The sequence below is a fragment of the Rhinolophus ferrumequinum genome, chromosome 5 (assembly GCF_004115265.2).
Source record: "Rhinolophus ferrumequinum isolate MPI-CBG mRhiFer1 chromosome 5, mRhiFer1_v1.p, whole genome shotgun sequence".
Taxonomy (NCBI): domain Eukaryota; kingdom Metazoa; phylum Chordata; class Mammalia; order Chiroptera; family Rhinolophidae; genus Rhinolophus; species Rhinolophus ferrumequinum.
In genome coordinates this window covers 21941693-21959326 of record NC_046288.1, presented here as the reverse complement: position 1 = coordinate 21959326, position 17634 = coordinate 21941693, and the positions used below count along the sequence as shown (strand labels likewise).

At 38.6% G+C, this 17634-nt stretch overlaps 1 protein-coding gene across 14 annotated transcripts in view; it reads right to left on the bottom strand.

Moving 5' to 3' along the window:
- The window catches only part of ADGRL3 (adhesion G protein-coupled receptor L3), a 747432-nt gene extending 730701 nt beyond the window's left edge, over nucleotides 1-16731 (bottom strand). For 12 of the 14 annotated variants that reach the window (XM_033106169.1, XM_033106171.1, XM_033106175.1 and 9 more), the window contains exon 1: nucleotides 16199-16731. The gene's annotated coding sequence lies outside the window, so the exon portion shown is untranslated. The remainder of the gene's footprint in view (nucleotides 1-16198) is intronic. The other 2 variants (XM_033106179.1, XM_033106177.1) reach the window with 1 other exon arrangement.
- Nucleotides 16732-17634: the final 903 nt, after the last annotated feature.

Genomic DNA, 17634 nt, shown 5'->3' with positions numbered 1-17634 from the left:
TATCTAACATATTACAACCCCATCTTAAAAAAAAAAAAAACTATCAACATAAAACACAAACCTTATTTATATTATCAGGTACTCCAGGTTATAAAGACTAAAAGCAGTCCCAGCCTTCAATGATTTTTTTTTTTCCATAGAGGTATAAAAAAAGAAGAAAAATCATCAAAAGCCATGCTGGAATGTCATAAATGCCATAAAGAGATATAACAAAGGGCTACGGGGAAGTAAGAGGACAGAACTTTAGTTATAGCATAGGTCTCCAAAGAATGGGTTTTACCTTTCAGGTAAAAAGTAAATCTGATTAAACAAATGGATACAGCATTACAATAGTATATCAATAGGTAGATCAGTAAAAATTAGTAACAATTCAAATAAGGTCATTTAAACAACGATTATCATCACTTAGCTCCCCCATGTCTACATAGTCAAAAGCAAGTACAGCATATTAGAGTCAAAAGGGATATTTTTTGATAACACAGGAGGGAAATAAACTATTTAAATTATTAACGAAAGACGTAAATGGTAAAATGTTTTAGAAGTGCTTAAATAATACACAACTTTTTCATTTGCCACTCAGACGCTCAGACCACGGTAGTGTTGCACGATACATCTACCATACTACTGTCTTTTATTGTTAAAATAGGAATTCCTTTGAATGACTTCAATAATGAGGATTTATAAATAAATTACTTTGACCAAAATGAAAAAACTTTGTGGTCTGAACCCTCTTAATTAAATTAAGTGTAGTTCCAACATTTGACTTTATGATTTGTATGTAACACTTAAAATACAAACATATAAAAAACTTTAGTTATAGCATAGGTCTCCAAAGAATGGGTTTTAACTTTCAGGTAAAAAGTAAATCTGATTAAACAAATGGATACAGCATTACAATAGTATGTCAATAAGCAGATCAGTAAAAATTAGCAACAATTCAAATAAGGTCATTTAAACAATGATCATCATCTCTTAGCTCTCCCATGTCTACATAGTCAAATGCAAGTACAGCATATTAGAGTCAAAAGGGATATTCTTTGATACAAACCCCTTCTTTATACATGAATCAATTGAAGCCAGAAGGAGGCAAGCTCTGTCCTACACTCCCCAGCTGAGAAGGATCATGGCAAAAGCTTAGACTCTCATCTAACTGGTCTCTCCTCATTCCATCTTGATGCCTCCTTCAATTATATCTACACAGACTAGCCAACATGATTTTTATAAAATGAAAATCTGGTCTTGTTATTGCCCTGCTTAAAACCTTTAATGACTTCCCATTTCTCCTAAGATAAAGTCCTAATCTTAAAAAAACTTTGGCCTCCCATTGAGTTTCCTGGACAGATTTCCAGTCACTTCCTCTTCCCTCAATCCTTATATTCTAGTTACTAGGACCTTCTCTGAGTTTTTCACATGAACCGAGCTCATTCTTCCTCTGGGCCTTGAGACAGGAGATCCCCCCTCTTCAGGAAGGCTGTCTGCTTGCCCAATTCTTACATATCCTCCAGGGCTTGACAGGATAAGAAAACCTCTCATCTAGAATGTCTGAGATCCCCAAGGCAAATGTTCTCATAAAACTCAGTATTTCCCTGTTCTAGTCTGTATCACAACTGTGTTTAATGTTGTCACACAGGAAGCATGCAATGAATATTTGTAGATAAACTGATGAAAAAGATTGACTACAAATTTACTATCTTCTTACTGTAGTATTTTCCCTTGATTAAAAATTTTACTCCACTAACATAATTTTCTTAAACCACATTTAATCGTCATTTTGCTCAAACTCTTAAACTAATGTTATCTTTTTTCTAGAACGTAATTTACCATTATTTTATTATTATTAAGTGGTTTACTCTAAATAACAATTAAATCAGCTTTATTATGACACACTGTGGAAATCCTCCCAAAAATTTAAATAATAAGCCTAATTCTAGCAGTGGAGAGATGATAAAGTCCACTGTCTTAACTAAATAAAAATAGCACATTTCTCTTAACAATTATTTTCAAGATTTATATTTTAACTGCTGCTTTGACAAGTAAAGGGTCATAACCATAGCGCTGCCACACTTTAGCAGTGGTATTCCTAAAGCTAGTTCCTCCATTTCTACAGAGTTCCTCAGGGTGGAAAAATAGCAAACACTTAATTAGCCAATAGGGATGGAGAGAAGAAGTTAGGCTAAGGATTGAGTCTCCAATTTCCTGGAGTAAAACACCCTCCCAGTCACAAACACACATGCATCTCCAAAGCTAAACTAAGACATCTTGGTTTCAATATCTCTATAGATGTGAAGTATTTCATCTCAAATCTATAGTGCCTGATCATTCTTTTCGGCCAACAGATCCTTTATTTTATGACATTCTGAAATCTAGTACTACAGGCAGAAAACTGATATTAAAACATTCTTCATGTGAATTCACTTTCTCTGTAAAATGAAAATTAAAGTGTGTTGTCCCTAGTGCGAAACCAAGGCAATTGTGCTCTATTCTCTTCCCTTTACTTAGCTCCATTAACCTCCTTCGCTAGAACATCCTTGGATCTAGGATCAGCTCTTCTATTGACAGAATGTGAAGGGAGCAGTGAACCAGCATATTCTCTTAGGACTGCCTACTCTACCTTCTTATTTTAGTTCAAATGTCATTTGTTCTGGGAAGTCTTTCCAGATTCCACTCACCCCCCAAATCGGACAAAGTTTGATCCTGCTGCTGTAATTCCCATAGCATCCTGTACTTAACCTTTGTAAGCACTTACCACATTTTAACTAAATAATGAACGACAGATACATTGCTCAATACTTCTTGACTTCCATGATTTTGCACGTGATATAAAGTCATAGGCTCTTTCTGCCATGTTATTTATGATCCATATCCCCAGCATCCTGCAAACATTTGGTGCTAAGGAATACACAAAGAATGACAAACTTAGTGACCTAATGAAGGTGGTCCTTTGAAAATTGAAGAAAAGGCAGATGATTTAGAGTCCCACTGAAGAGAAGATATTTGCTTCAACAACAGATCAAAAAATTAACACAAACAAGAAAAGCTCTCAGTGTGCTGGTTGCTTTACGTCTATTAGCTCATTTAATCCTCACAGTAACTCTGGTATTATTTTATCCCATTTTACACATGAAGAAACTGAGACATGAAGAGGTTGAGTAACTTTTCCCAGGTCATACAGAGAGGGTTGGAAATCATGCATTTCTGATCCCAAGCTTATGCTCTCTTTCTACTTTACCTCTTTGCTTCTCATTACTACACATTTTATTGTTGTATTTTGTATTTCTCTATATGTGTGTTTATTATTTCCAGTAACAATCATTTAATGTAGAATTAAATGCAAGTTAATGCTTAAGCCTTAAAATAATATGTAATAATTTTATTTAAATAAATTCAGCCATGTGAAAAAGAAAAAGAGTAAAAGGGAAACACTGAATATTCGATATTTTAAAAATGTTAAATATATAAATGTGTCAATTTCTTTTAAAATATTCAGAAAAACAATGTCTAACCTATTTGATCTTTTTAAAATCTGGTATCACATCAAATGTTGTGTTTTAGTTCTTTAAGAAGGATGTAATATGAAAATTCTTATAAAATCAAGTACCTAGTAAGTTTTTTGGAAAGATTAACTTGCAAGCAGAGGTATTCTGTTCCAATGAGCTTTACCATTTAACTTATCTCATGGATGTTTTAGAGAAAAAAGAATCCCCCAGTCCTATCCCCTATTTACAAATGAAACATTCCTAAAGAATTTCTATGATCAATATGACACAGCTACTTAGTGACAATGTCATGAGCAAAATCAATCAGAAAGGAGAACTCTTATGGGCAAGAAAGAAATTCCTTTAAAGAAGGCAGCATTAGCTATAAACCAGCCATGTCACTTTGGGAAAGTTACTACAATTCTTGACAACTTCATTTTATTTTTATTTTTATTGTGGTATGAACATGAGATCGAGCCTCTTAACAGATTTTTAAGTGTACAATACAATATTGTTAACTTAAGCACAATATTACACAGCAAATCTCTAGAAATCACTCATATTGCATAAATGAAACGTTATATCCCTTGATTAGCAAATGGGGAGTTGCTAATCAACAACTTTTTTCTTTCTTTTATTTTTTGAGGAAACAAGTTTGCAAGAGTGTGCCTTTTAAGATGATTTCTATGCCTTTACCAATCCACACTTAGGTACAGAGCAATTTTCAATGGCACTTAAATTTATCTTGCAACAGTAACTTCAAAAACTGCTTTCAAGTTCAGTTGTTTCTTCCAGGTCCATAAAGCACATTCATGCAGTTATACACTCACTTATTAATCAAGCATTAAACTCTGTCCTATAAATATGTTCTGATGCAGATTTAAAGAAAATACAGAAAGGGAAGTAAGAATAGGTTTCCAATTTGACTGCGGGAAATGTACCTTAAACATATGTCTTTATGATTGGAAGCAGAAGTCACAAAGATGCTGTTTAAAACAGAACTGTTGGTCCCTCCAGCCAAAGAATGAACTAATGAAATTAAATTCAGTAGGTACTGCATTACTGTAAAATTGATTTAAAAAAAAAAAATTGCATTCTACACTTGCTCTTTTTCTCTTCCATTTGACTTAAGAGCTACTGAACACCTCATATTTTGTACCTCACTTTGATTGCTATGGACAGATCTGTAACTGAACTTATACCTAGCAAAACTTGAGTTCGTGTTTACTAATTATGAGCCATAATGTTGTTTAGTTATTTTCCTTACTGACTCTGTGTCCTTCTGTAGACAATGTTCAATTATTTTAAGTGTGTTTACGACAAGTTACTCCTACTTCTTACGCTTAAATTTTAGGATTGCCCAAACCAAGCCAACCAATTTTCTTGTTCTACAAGAAGTTTGGTAAAAAACTTTAAGTTCATATTTCAGATGAACTTAAGAGATAAGAAGTGCATTTAGAGCAGAGAACAAAACTATCGGGACTTCTTAATTCTTCATAAATCAGTTTCACTGTATAGTTCTGTTTTAATATTGTGTTTAATTCGAAGACATTAGGCACAGTCCTATTTAAATGTCAATAACTAGTAAATTTCATTTTTTATTACTATTTTATTGACCTCAGCTTTTATACATTGATATATATGAGAGTTAGTAATTCTTAAGAATTGCCAAACCATTAGTAAGTTACTGACTTTACTAACTATACATAACTGAGAGTTAGCATTCTTAAGAAAGAATTTCCAAAAAGTTACAAGGATCAGATATACACAGAGGACAATATCTGTTAGTCGGTGTAACCAAATAGTAAAAGTCATCAGAGAATGGGCCAAGCTTTGTATTACTTATCCTAGAAAAATACCGCAATCCATGTGAATAAAGTTTACATAAATCATAATATAGCCACACTATGAAATATTACACAATATTAAAAAGGATGCTTTCAAAACAATTAATGGCATTGGGAAATTTGAGAGATTTATAAAAACTGTGTGTGTGTGTGTGTGTGAGTGTGTGTGTGTGTGTGTGTGTAGAGTAACCTCAATTCCACTGAAACACACGCACATAAAATACAGACATTACATAGATAATCCAGCTAAAATACGTGTAAAATAATCTCTGTGAACATTACAGACCACTATATCATGATATATTAGGTGATTTCTGTTTTGACTTTATGTATCTCTGTATTTCACAAGTATTCAATATGAACACACAATCAGAAAAAAAATACTATTTAAAATAAGATCATTCAGCTGTAGAATAAGCTGCACTGGAAAGAATGAATGGGAATCAAAATTCAGCAAGTACTAGCACCCAAGTATAATCAAAAGAGCATACATAAATGATATACATTGGGATAGTAGTAGAAATTCCAGAATAACATCCAAGAGAGAATAGCAAGAAATGAAGTAACAGCAAGAATACAAACACAAAGCAAATAGACTAGCATATGCCATCCTCTGCCATTGATACTATGAGTCCTTCATGCACATAGTTTATTCATTTGTAATAAAGTAGGTTAATTTCTCATTTCTAAACCTAATGCTTTCTTTCCTACCCCATTATGTTTTCATTGTTGTTGCTCTATCTCAACACACATATAATTCAAGGAAGAAAACACACATACACACCACTGCAATCTCACTGTCATCCATTATTCAAGAAAGGTCTCATTGAATAAACGTCTGCTCAGAGGCTCTAAGCAAATTTCATTTCGGAACACTACTGTCGGCAGCCCAGCGGGCTATTTCACCACGATAAGATCACATATTTAATCAAATGCACCTAAAAAAGAAATACTTGCAAAGTTTGCTTAATAATGTCAAATCATAAAAACACAATGTTGACAGCCTACTAATTTTTAGTACTCTTTCTTCTTCAAAGATTTGCAACAATAAGGAAGGTACACGGGAGTTTTTCTCGTTAAGATTTCTACTAACGTTTAAAAATTCGCCAAATTATCTTACATGTTAGTATTTATATTGGGTTAGTATTTAAAAATAAAAATGCAAAGTCAACACAACTTTCTGATTTGAATAAAGAAAAATAAAAAACAATAAATTTAAGAGTTTTCCCAATTTATACAAATAATACCTCTCAAGCACCATTTTACTTCAGTTAGGCAAGTGTCAGCCTAAAACACTATCCAGACTCTATTTTTTGTAATAATGGATCCATATTAGATGCCTGTCATTTGAATCATTTACAGACTAAAGTGTATTTTCATTGGATTCTTTAGGCAGCTAATAAAGTCATCCATTCTCAATTATTTAAAATATCCTACTTGATCTACTTTTGAGTATTCTGCCTCTAAATATAAGATTTACTTGAATAAACATCTATTCCCATCAGTCGCATGACATAAGAAGTACACTAGAAATAGTAAAATAATTAGATGTCTCAAACAGATAGATGGATTCATAAAACCCTTTTTTCCCTGCTTTTATTCTATTCGCATTTATTTTATGCTGTATTTATTCTCATTCGAAAAGTTTTTATTTAGTTTTTTCTGGGATAACGTTTTATTCTGTGCAACCTCCGTTTCTGGTTTAGGAACAATCTGTTCCCTATCAGTAATGACCATCTTAATGTGGCTGGTGGAGCTCATACGTGAGTTAATTCAACCATGAGCTCTACGTCCCATGGCGTATCTTGGGGTCGTTGTTCACTTGGATGTACCCAATGCCTAAATAATCTACAATTAAACCTGTAAGATCAGCATTAGGCTCTGCCTTTTTGCTAAGCACGAGTAGAAAAATTCAGCATTCTATGTGCCAAATCTGTGTCCAGTGCCAATTTGGCATTGTATTATGACACCTCCACCGTCGTATGATGGAATGGCGTATGCTGCTTATGCAAATGACATCTTTCAAATATTTGGTGGCTTTTCCGATATGCATAGCCTTGACAACTTGGGAAGTTTCACAGGTGCTTTTGAACTTGAAGATCTGGATTTCTTGATTGGCATGTTTCTGTTGGGTTTTCTGGGTCAAGTAAGGAGGAAAGCATTTACCAAGATGACTTTGGCTACTTACAGGAAAAGAGCAAATACATTTCTAATGGTTTTCCTAACCAATTCTCCTAATACTTGATCTGTCTCAGTGAACAGGATCACTGTAGTGGACATTCAGGTTTTATCATCCCCTCTCTGCCTTTTCATGTGGACAAGATCCTTCTCTTAATTGAGGCTTTTCTCCTTCAAGTTATCGGTCTGTTCACAGAGTAACTTCAGTACAGTTACTGTCTCCACTAAGCCGGTGATAATAGATTGATCTAAAACTGGGTACCTAATTCAGATGGTGGTGAAAGGGAAAGAATCCAGGAGGCAGAGGACAGGAAAAGTAGTAGTCTTGGTAGGAAAGGACATGCAACTGGAGCAGAATCCTATGGCATTCAAGGTGCTAACGTTTTTCCTAATGCCGAGATGAACCTCCATCCTTCACCAAGATTCTTTTGGTGGAAAACACAATAACCTCCCAATAAATGAATCATGTGGCCTAAAGCTAGTTGGAAGTATCTTTGCAACGAAAAGAGAAAAAACAATGAATTACACTCAATCTACAAATTGAATCGTACAAATTGAATTTAAGTCCATATGACAACTGGGATGTTATCACAAAAGATGCGGCATTTTTGGAATGACTGTAAAATAATATTTAACTGTCATAGGTAAAAATTACTGAAAAGTAAAATGAAATTTAACTGAAAATGCCTAAAATTCAAACAATGATTGTGTATTATTTTAAAACAGTTCCCTAAGCTCTTCTTCCAAAGTCAACTACAGTTAATAATATGACTAAAACTCAATAGACAGTTTCAAATGAACAGTTAAAGCCAATATAAAGAAAAAAAATCTAGGCATACACAGACCTCGTGTTAACACAAAACTATTTCTCAATAGACTCTTTGTCCACTCCATGAAATCAAGATCAGTATTCTGAATCAAGGTTCAAACAACAACCATCAGTGATTGACAAATAAAGAACACTGAAAATTTTGGGGAAAAAAAGATATAAATATAACCAGTTGAGCCCTTCCATTCTTGCCATAAATAAAATCTCATAGAAATGATGACCATCAGGACCAATTCTTCTTACCCAAAGAATTTGGAAGTGTTTCGCGGAAAGGAAAAGAGGGGAAAAACAAACCAAAACAAAACAGGAGACCGTTGAAAAACCTCTTACAGGGTCAGCTGTCAACGGAATGCATTTTAGTATTCAGGTTACCCACCCATGCAGAACATCAAAAACTGGGCTTGAGTCTCTCCCCTATTCTCACAAGCTCAGGCTACTGTGGAGTCACTGGGGCTGTCATGAATAGCAACACATTCTACCACTGCGGGACGCATAAACAGCAACACAAGCTGATCAAACAGAAGGGGGTGTCCTTTCTACTTGACTTTCATTTTCTTGAGTCATACTTTAAAACACTTAAGTCAGCTGTCTAACGTGCAGCTTATTTTTGTATTCATTGTTACCACCTACCATGTCATATACTCTTTGCATTTTCATATAAATGCTGGATAATAATAGGTAAACGTCACACATTTTAAGAACTTCTCTTATTGGCAATTGTCACTGACATACAAATGCTAAGTCTAAAATTTGGACTTATTTATAACCCTTTCCATACTTGTACTCTTTAAAGCAATATTGGCATCTGAATTTTAAGGGTCCATCTGCATTTATAGCAATCTTAGGAGGACCTGAACTTCGAGATTATAAATCTTTTAAAAGTATAGGAATCCTTAAATCTTGAAAGCTTATGATGATTTGATTTCGTGACAACACTGCAGAAAATTCTGATGCAGTTAAAGCTTAAAGAGCTGCTGACACCATGTGAAAAGATGACCACTTTAAAAGATAATTTAAAATGTCTTAAGTTAAATTGCTACTTTCATTTTATATGTGATTTAAAGTCAATCTTTAGACACAGCACTTGGTGGCTCTCAAAAATATTTTCCTGGCAGGGTTATGATTTTTCATGAGGAATTAGTAGCAGAGCATAAAATTTTAAGATTAAGAGGAAGAGCTCAGAAATAGGTAGTTAACAAAACGTTTTAAAAAGAGAGAAGAACATAAAAAAGACAAAAGGACATGTGAAACCTTTCTCAATTGCTTCAGAAAATGTTATTGATTTACATAGCTCATGAAGAACTCTTCAATTAAGAAAATAATATTTGATTTAGGTAAATTTTCTTAATAATGGTAGTTTAGGATCTTTCTACTAATACTATGACTCATAATGGCAGGTACCATTTATTAAATGCTCAATCTATCAGGTACTTTTCTATTTACTTCCTATTCCTCACCCCAAACTAACAATGTAAATGTCATGACCTTTATTTTAGAGATTGAGATGGTAGAGCTCGAAGGTTGAGGAATTGGAATTGTATTCAAGTGTCTCTCATTCCCAAATCCATTTCTGAGTTGTTCATAACTAGGGACAGTGTCCAGCTATGCCCATCTGAGTAGCATAATTTTGTTTCTTCAAATGCAAATCAGGATTAACCGAAGTACAGGAAAAGATAAGAGCTGCTATACCAATTTCATAGGGGCAGACGGAAGAGAAATACTAAACTAGCCATGGAATATACCCAAATATATATACATACATATATACACATATATACATATATACATACATATATATGTATGTTTTCAAATAGATGTCAAACTGCCATTCAGAATTATTAAAGTTCACTAGTTAAACTTAAGCATCTAGTAAAACTAATCTCTATGTGGAGCTTTTGTTACTCATTAGGCATATTAGCACTCACAAACAAATTGAACTATAGTATACAATTACCGCATGGATCTTTTTCACTGAAAACGGCCTGTCATGATGTTTAGATAGTGATTAACAGACTAGAAGCATAGTGAGTCATCTTGATATCACTTCAGAAAAATGATTTCCTCCCTAATAATTCCCAAGATACATAAATATTCCATTAGGGTCTTTGAAATCTAGTTTTAATTGGGCATTCATACTCTACCCAACTTCAGACTTAGCCCAAGCTAAGAAAGGTATTTTATTAATTCATACTATAAAAAAAGCTCAATAACTCGTCATGGGTTTTAACGTAGGAGGGTAAAATAAAGCCAAGTGTATCTTTTATATAATTTTTTTTTCAAATTTAATAGCATTTTAAGACTTTCTCTAAAGCAATGAGGTGAAACATAATTTCATTTCTGAACCATATGTGGAGCTGATTAATTTTTCCTAGGGACCTCATGAGACCTAGTAAATAATAATAATGATTATAATATTGACAGCAGCACATAGTTGTATATGTATTATCATGTTCCCAGAACTGTTTCAAGCACTTTGTATATATTTCCCCATTTAATCTTTACAACAACCTATGAATTAGGTACAACTGTTATATCCATTAAACATATCAGGAAATTGAGGCATAGAAAGATCTGGTATCTTGCCCAAAGTCAAAGAAACTTAGGCAAACACACCACAGAGTCCCTTCCCTTTACTGCCACAGCATTCTGCTCTCCAGATATCAGCATATCAAGACCGGAGGCCTACATTTTTTAATTCTCCCAGTAACTCCTTTGCTACTGTCAGCAGATCAGGCTGGAGACTTTGCAGCTTTAAAGTTTCTGTTTCACTAACTGGGAACCAAAAAGAAATTAAAAACAGGCTTTCCACATTAAGAAGAAAAAAATTTTTAGATGTCAAATAATTCATAAAATTCCCATCATGCTTGTTTCTTATTAAAGCTTTAACAATCCACTTGTTTTGACATCCTCGATGGCTCCTTATATGGGGTGACACTTAAGAGTACAACGAGGCAGATCTTGGAAAAGTCACTATCAGCAGTTCTCAAACTCTCTGGTCCCAGGAAACTTTTGCATGCTTAAAAGTTGATGAGCTAAAGCAACTTTAGATTTTCTTGGTTATAACAATATTTATGTATTAATAGTTAAACTGGAAAAATTTTTAAACACAGTAATACACAAGCATACACACCATGTACCATCAGAGCAACATGTCATCATATATCATATACCTTTGAAAAATTCCATTGCACAGTTGTTAAAGTATGAGAGTGAAAGACAAATAATAGCATTATTAGGAAACTCTTAACAGACCCTCTGAAAGAGTCTTGGAGACCAATAGGCTTCCCTGTTGAGAAGAGAGGACTGTCTGCTCTACAATATAACTGATACAGAAGTTACACCAGACAAATATTCAGTTGGGTGATTTATTATTTTCCATCCCAGAGATCATTTTCACAATAAATAAGATTGCCACCAACAATATTCCCTTTAAATCCTTGGATAATATGGACCAAATATTAATTTCTTCTAATATATGTATTCAATCTTACAAAGAAATTCATTAATATTACATTCTTGTTTTCAATGTCAATAGACACAAGCAAGACATACATTGTTAAAATTTATAGAATTCTATTATGATCAAATACAGAGGAACTCTCCCCTTTCACCCACTTCCTAACACAAATAGATAAGTTCAATAAATTCAGAGTAAGGCAGATAACTTTTTAAATAGATTTGATATCTGTGAGTACATGAGCACACTTTACAATTATAAGAACAAAATTATACCTGGTTACTTATGCGGTAGTAGAATTAATTTAATTGGGCCATAGAGCCATTCAGACCAGGATAATGACATTAAAGTGTTTGGGGAAAATATACACATCCTAGGACTCATAAATGCTATCAAGAGGCATAGTTACCTACTTTCTCAAACTGGCCAATAAATATCAAAATCACAATGAATTAAAAATGTGGATTTTTCCTCCCACTGATCACCTCCCTAACACACACACACACACACACACACACACACACACACACAAAAGGCTAATGTCAGAAGAACCTTACTCACATTTGAATGTTTTACATTTTATTATAAAATAAGGTATTCTATAAAGAAATGCATTTGCATAAAAGAAAAAGACATAAATGCAATAGTAATCTAAGCATAACTATGTCCTTGAAGGCAAACAAATGCTAAATTACAATATAGCTTCTGCCTTTAGGGTTCCTCCCTATGTGAGCAAATGCATACTTTGAATGTAATGCAAATCTAAGAAATCAAAGGGAAAATAGCCATTTGCAAGCTTTAAGGAAAGAGCATCTCCCTCTAACTCCAACTGCCCTAGCTATTCATACCATACTACATTACGGTTGCATAGCATTTCTCAAAAATCACTCTTTGTTCTTAAATCTCAAAAAGTCACAATCAGTTTTTTTTTTTTTTTTTTTTTTACTGAATTCTAAGCAAAAATGCCCCACTTCTACCAGTAACTGTCACTTTTACATGGCAGCCCTTTTCAAAGAGAGTTTCAACTAACGGTTAAAATGGTCCAAATTAAATCTGAAAAACAATCCAGTTTACCATTATGTATATTATTTGACTAACTTCAATCCTGTTGATTTTATAACCTTTTTTTTTACCTTCTATTTAGGATTCCCTTGGCTATAGCTCACCAAGGAATCTAAGGTAAATCAAGTTCATCAAAATTTTGCCTTTCCTAATTACCAGAAGCAATGCCAGGCACAGTAGATGAAGCCAGTAAGTCTCATACTAGTATTTCCTGTAGAAAGGAATATTTACATCTCCAAAATGTAAGATCATTATGAAGAAAATAATTTCTAAAAGACCCGCCATTCATATTTTAAGGAGAGCTCTCAATCTGAAGGATAATCACACCAAGCAACTTAAAAGGAGACATCAAAAGCATTTACCCATCGGGCAAATCACATGCTGGCTTATCACTCTTGAGGTCAGGGATGCCCGATGCAGCCCAACGTGTCTTTCAAAAATATTTAAATAGTTCACATAAACCTTTATACTAATCATTCCTCTTACCCCAAGTTCACAGAAATAGTTCGGTTAACCTTATACACCAATGGAGCAGGTTATTGAATATTTAGTGATAAAGAAGTGCTAAGGAATGGCATGCAAGCATTGTAACACATTCACCTTCAGCTAGAGACAGCACAATAATACACTGACAGACACAGTTCTAATGACATCAGGACCTGTGGAATGTATGACTGCTAGGAAACACATGCTGCTAGGAAACAAAGAACAGATCTGATCAAATCTTCTAATGTAAGGACTGGGAATCATGGCGATTAGATCTTCTAAAATGAGAGCACAAGTATTCTTTAATCTTCAGAAATACTTGCAGGTGTAGGCTCCAATCCAAACGCTCTCAAAAGGAAACAAATATATAAAGCATGATTCTCAAGAATTCTCTAAGTTTTCTCTTAAAATGACTACCACTAGAAATACCTCATAAAAATATAACTTAAAATCAGTCATCGACGACTCTGTATTCCTTTTTATCGTTTTCCTTTTTCTTTTTCAACCTGAGCTTTTTCAAGAAGACCAGAACTTAGAAAGAAATCTAGGGATTATAGTAGCTAGAAACAAAGTACCTTTTTACAATTGCAGTTCGATACTTTTTAAAACAAAATAGAACATGGCCATTTGCAACAAACACCAAAGCAGTCCTATCTTCTCTATAACTAAGGCATTTAATATATTTTAATTATTGAAACTGAAAAGCAGTTTCAACTTTTGGAAACTGTTTATCTTTGTGCATTTTTAACCCTTGTTTTGTTTACCAAAAAAAAAAAAGCTAGGGTGAAACAAAACTGAGAGATTAACAGATATTTCAACACAGATATCCTTTTAATTCCTACACAAATTATCTGGAAACCTCTTTTGGTGATACATAAAAACTGACAATTCTATCTGCAATCCACATAACAGACAAACTGGGTGCTAGAACTCCAGGTCCTTTAGTATCATCACAGGTTGAAAAAATACCCCAGGAAATCTGGCTAAATTCTGTTTAATCTCATAGGGCAATAAAGAACATTCTCCAAATGAAAAATTACTAAAGAAGTGTTTCTTTGTAGATTCTAAAATGACATTATTTAACTAGTTTTGCTAGCCCATATGACACTAAATTAGCAGACTGCCTATTTACTTCAGAGCACAACACAGAAGACAATTTTTCCTTCCTGCCAGAGTCTACGCTTCTCCCCATTTCCCCAACAGCTGGCTGAAAGGATGTAAAATCAGAGGTGCAAGAAGGCTTATACTTCCTAATGAGTAATCCACCCAGGAAAGTAAACACAACTGACACCACCCGGTTCGGGTGTAAAGGAGACTGTGGCAGGGCTGCTTACACCGTTGTTTACAATGTGCTCCAACTACCGCAGGCAGGATCACACACAGGCAAAAGGAGGAGACAACCAGAGGTGGCTCGCATGCCTCGAGTTCACCCAATTGCTCAGCTATCCCTGGCCATAAACAAAACAGCGCACGTTTCTATGGGTGCGAGGAAAGTGACCACAGAATTCCAGAAACCAGGGGTTATGGGGACTTGACTCGGTTATTTTAATCTTCCCAAGAGATGACTACTCTTGGACCTCATCAGGGCCAATCTGGGGTGCGTAGCGCGCTGCACCAGTGATTCTCACGCGCCGCACGCATCTAGCCGAGTTGCTCCTCATTGGGAGAAAGGGGACACCGTGAGGCTTTCCCGCTACCCCTATGGGGCCCCCGCGGCCTCCTCAAACCAGATTTTCCAGTTAAGCGGATCCCAGGCGATTTCGACAAGCCAGCTCTCAGATCAAGTACTATCAGCTCAGTCATCCCCGCCAATACCTCCCGGCCATCCCCAGAGCGCACGAACGCTGACAAACAGACACGCACACGCTGCACCGCCGCCAACTAACCCTGGTAGTGGAGGTCGCCGCAACCCACACACACATACACACCCACCCACCTATACTGCCTGGGCGCCTGGCACGCTTAGCAGCTGCTGAGCTCCAGCGGCGCGGGCGCGGTGGCACCGACGCTCCGAGGCAGCCCGGAGCTTCCCCTTCTCCCGTGAGAAGCTCCGGGGCGCCTGCCCTCCTACCTGTAACCCAGTCCACTGCGGCCACCAATGCTCTGCCCACCCCGCCTCGGCGAGGCGGCCGCCGGGTTTCCTGCAACACCGCCCCCCGCCCCGTGCCCACCCCAACACCGCGCCGCCCCGGGCCACCCACGAAAGTGGGAGCTTTCTCCAACCAAGCCGCCTAACAAAGCCTGGGCAAGAAGGTCTAAACCAAACTGCCGTGAAGGGGACACAAGAGGAGTAGTGCGGGGAGGCAGCGTGGTTCTACCAGTCAGGGGCGCGACCTGGGCAAACACGTCCAAGGGTGCTCCAGACTGGCGTCTAGAGGCGATCACGACAGGCTCGCCTCCCCGTGGTCCGCATCACCCCAGAGCCCAGCTCCTGACCCGGTGTCTGTCGGTCCTCCAGCCGCACCGGCTCCGGGCCGGCGGAGAGAAGGCGCCCCCTGGTCCGCTTTCAGGCCCCTCCAGAGGATGACACTGGGGTGAGAGAGGAGGGGAAAATTCCCGGGGGTGGAAACCGTTCCTATTCTCCAGCGTGTTGGACTGGGAATGCGCCGAGTCTACTCTCCCCGTCATCCCGCTTAGCCGCCAAATCTCCCAATAGCTGGAAAAAACTCGAACCCGTGCCAAACCCCAGCGCCCACCAGCCAGGAGGCTCCCTTCCTTCCCCGCATCACAATCGGATGAATGTGTGTGCGGGCGAGTGTGTGAGTGGGAGGATGAGTGTGCGTGAATCCTGCACCCCAGCCCCGGCTGCCCGACCCGTGGTAGCCGGCCACCACTATTAGGAAGAGTGAGAATAATAAATTACCTTTCGTAACCGCCGGTCCCTGAGATCGTCCCATTAGTTGCTCAACAACCTGCAGCGGGATGCAGTTTCCACAATCCAGCCGTGGAGCCCGGGGCAAAAGACCCACCGGCCGCAGCGAAGACACCCCCACTATAAGCGGCAAAGAATGATTAACCAACGCGCAGAGGGGCAGCAGCAGGGTGGAGACCCCCAGCCAAGGAAACAACAAAAAGTCTCTCCTTCCCCCTTTTCTTCTGCTACACAGCCACGGAGAAAAGAGAAGAAGAAGGGGGGAAAAGGCAAATGCTCGTCTTCTTTAATGTTTCCTAGCTTCACACACACCGAGGGGATAAAAACGGAGCCAAGAGAGAGGAGGGTTCAAATGTCTCTCCCAGTCCACAGTTGCACAACTTCGGAGTCAAGCTCTGTCTCCAGCAGCAGCTGAGGGACCCAAGCGGCAGCTATTAACATGCGGCATTCATAGCTGGGGCTGCTGGGGCTGCTGGGGCTGCTGCTGCTGCTGCTGCTTCTGCTGCTGCTGCCGCTTAAGAAAAGACGCTGCTGAACAGACCAAAAATCTTCCACCATCCCCCCCAGCCGATCTTTATATCCAGTTATCCCACCCCACCCCCTTCCTTCTTTTTCTTCTTCTTCTTCGTCCTCCCCTTTCCGCCTGGGAGCGGGAGCGATGGAATAGGTAGGGGGAGCCGCGAGAGCCAGGGGTGGCTTTTTCTCCGCCAAACCCTCCTCCGTCTCCTTCTCCTTCCGAGGTTCTCTCCCCTGCTGAGGGTCTCCTCTTGTACCCGCAACCTGTGCCGAGAGCCGGAGCGAGGGCCACGCAAACTCCTTCCCGGGTGCACAGCGGGGGCGCACGGGCGGAGAGGGAGCCGGGCCGCCAAGGGCTGCGTCCGGGGAGCCGCTGAGCCCCGAGCCCGAGCGTTGGCCGATTAGCTCGCTGGCCGGACCCCGCAACTGCGGGCATGTGAGAGCTTCATTGCGCGGCCCCGGGCTCCGCGCCGCCGCCGCCGCTTCGGTTCTTTCTCTTCTTCGACTCCCCGAGAGCGAGCAAGGTTCTGGCGCTCCACAGACACGCACACTCACACACGCGCACACACGAGAGAGCTCCTGCCAAAGCAAACCGTGCAATCCGCGCGCGCGCACAACCGGAGAAAGAGGACGGAGGCAAAAAGAGAAGAAAGAAAGGGGAGGGGGCGAGTCACAGGCAGCAGCAGCAGCAGCCGCTGCCGGAGCGGAGGCAACATGCAGTCCGAGGAAAGCCAGCAGAGGCAGCGGCGGCGCCCACCCGGACCAGCCGCAGCATCTGCATCCCCACTCCAGGGAACTGGGCGAGCGGTGCGGGGCAAGCAGGCGACCCGGCACCGCGATCGGGCGACGCGCGGAGAGCCGGTCCGAGAGCGGACGCGCTGGGGCCGTGCAGCCTGCGCGCGTCGGGCACT